This window comes from Macadamia integrifolia, unplaced genomic scaffold (assembly GCF_013358625.1).
Source record: "Macadamia integrifolia cultivar HAES 741 unplaced genomic scaffold, SCU_Mint_v3 scaffold381, whole genome shotgun sequence".
Lineage (NCBI taxonomy): Eukaryota > Viridiplantae > Streptophyta > Magnoliopsida > Proteales > Proteaceae > Macadamia > Macadamia integrifolia.
Window position 1 is genome coordinate 29,891 of NW_024869847.1, and position 2,372 is coordinate 32,262.

The 2,372-nt window shown below is 43.3% G+C and overlaps 2 non-coding genes across 2 annotated transcripts; one reads left to right on the plus strand and one right to left on the minus strand.

Moving 5' to 3' along the window:
• The first annotated feature begins 1,671 nt into the window (after positions 1 to 1,671).
• Positions 1,672 to 1,745, plus strand: TRNAN-GUU. The gene has a single exon. It is a non-coding gene; the product is annotated as a tRNA-Asn (tRNA).
• Positions 1,746 to 1,823: 78 nt separating this feature from the next.
• On the minus strand, positions 1,824 to 1,905 carry TRNAS-AGA. The gene has a single exon. It is a non-coding gene; the product is annotated as a tRNA-Ser (tRNA).
• Between the last annotated feature and the right edge of the window lie 467 nt (positions 1,906 to 2,372).

Below are 2,372 nucleotides of genomic sequence, written 5' to 3' on the forward strand. Positions count from 1 at the left end.
CTAAGGAGGGACTGAGGTATTAGGTCGATCTGAGGGGAGATCGAGGTGGGTCGGTGACTCGGCCAAGGATGACCCAAGGGGTCAGCTCGGCCAAGGATGAGCCATGGGATCAGTTCGACCAAGGATGACCCAAGGGGTCGACTCGACCAAGGATGACCAAAGGGTAAGGTTGGCCAAGGATGATCAAGGGGTCGGCTCGGCTCGGCTCGGCTCGGCCAAGGATGACCAAGGAGTTAGGTCGGCTTAGCCAAAGATGACCAAGGACTCGGATCAACTAGGCCAAGGATGACCCAAGGGGTTGGCTCGGCCAAGGATGACCCCAGGAGTGGGTTCGGCTCGGCCAAGGATGACCAAGGAGTCGGGTCGACTCAACCAAGGATGACCAAGGGGTCGACTTGACCAAGGATGACCAAGGGGTCGAATCGGCTCTGCCAAGGATGACCTAAGGGGTCAGCTCGGCCAATGATGACCCAAGGAGTCGGCTCAGCTCAGCCAAGGATGACCAATGGGTCGGCTTGGCCAAGGATAACCCAAGGGGTCGAGCTCGGCCAACGATGACACAAGGGGTTGACTCAGTCGGCCAAGAATTAGAAACAGGAAAAGAGAAACAAGTTAAACATATTTTTCTATTTTTAGAAATAAGTGGGAGAGACAAAATTTGTGAAAAATCTGATACTTCACTCGACCCACCCAAACCCCAACCCATTGTTGAAATTTCTCGCTATCTAGAAGTGATGATTCCAACTTGATTATGCGAAACTTGTAGTTTTGGATTGCCTTCATCAATTCTGAAGATAATCTCCACGAAACATACCTATAGCTCCAACGTCGTTCATTCACTCGTGAGTTGCAAACCTTTAACATTGTGCCTTCACTCATGTATTACACTATTGAAAACGTTTCAGGAAATAGAAAACCAAACACCTTTTTGTAATTTCAAAAATCATTTCTTAGTACAAAAATGGAAAAAATAAGGAGTCGGATCAGCTCGACCAAGGATGACCTAAGGGGTCAGCTCGGCCAAGGATGACCAAGGAGTCGGCTTAGCTCCGCCAAGGATGACCCAAGGGGTCGAGCTCAGCCAAGGATGACACAAGGGGCCCGCTCGCTCGGCTCAGCCAAGGATGACCCAAGGGAGTGGCATTTTTACCCTCATCAGTTTCACTTGTTTTTCGAAATATAAATATAAATTTATGTATATTTCCGTGTCTAGAAACAGGAAAAGAGAAACAAGTTAAATATATTTTTCTATTTTTAGAAATAAGTGGGAGAGACAAAATTTGATACTTCACTCGACCCACCCAAACCCAACCCATTGTTGAAATTTCTCGCTATCTAGAAGCGACGATTCCAACTTGATTGTGCGAAACTTGCAGTTTCGGATTGCCTTCATCAATTCTGAAGCTAATTTCCACGAAACATACCTATAGCTCCAACGTCGTGCCTTCACTCGTGAGTTGCAAACCTTTAACATTGTGCCTTCACTCATGTATTACACTATTGAAAATGTTTCAGGAAATAGAAAATCAAACACTTTTTTGTAATTTCAAAAATCGTTTCTTAGTACAAAAATGGAAAAAATCATTTATGTTGTTTCTACACAGAAACAGCAGAAACATTCATTGATCAAATTAAATGATATAATTATGATCGAATTAACAGAAAATATAAGCTGGAATAGCTCAGTTGGTTAGAGCGTGTGGCTGTTAACCACAAGGTCGGAGGTTCAAGCCCTCCTTCTAGCGATGTACATTTTTTGCCATGATTTTAAATAAAAAGCACAAAACAATCACAATCATGATATTTCGTATCGGAGCATAAAACGTGAACGGCAGGATTCGAACCTGCGCGGGCAGTGCCCACATGATTTCTAGTCATGCCCGATAACCACTCCGGCACGTCCACGGTTTAACGGCCCCAAAAACGTTACTAATACTTCACTGTGTATGTGGATAAGAGGCTTTATTCTACTTATTATCATTTGAAGACCATCCCTAATTTGCAAGAGCTTGACATCATGGTAATTTACTTGTCGCACCATCATTTTTATTTTTGACTTCCTATGGTTATTTGCTCTCATTAACTTATTCAATTCTCCAGCTTTGGCATAATAGGGGATCTGCGATTGTTCCTGTTATGAATATTCAAGAAGCGAAGGATCAATTGAAATCTACATTCAACAAACTCCGGGTTGTAGATATTTCTCAATTCCATGGCATAGAGATTGAATTGGTACTCGTTAAATCTATTCTTGCCAATTCGCTAGTGCTTGAGACGATGAAAATCAGTCATACGATAAATGACACTGACAAAGTATTGACTTTGTCGAGAGAATTGCTTCGATTCAAAAGAGCTTCACCACAAGCAGAGAT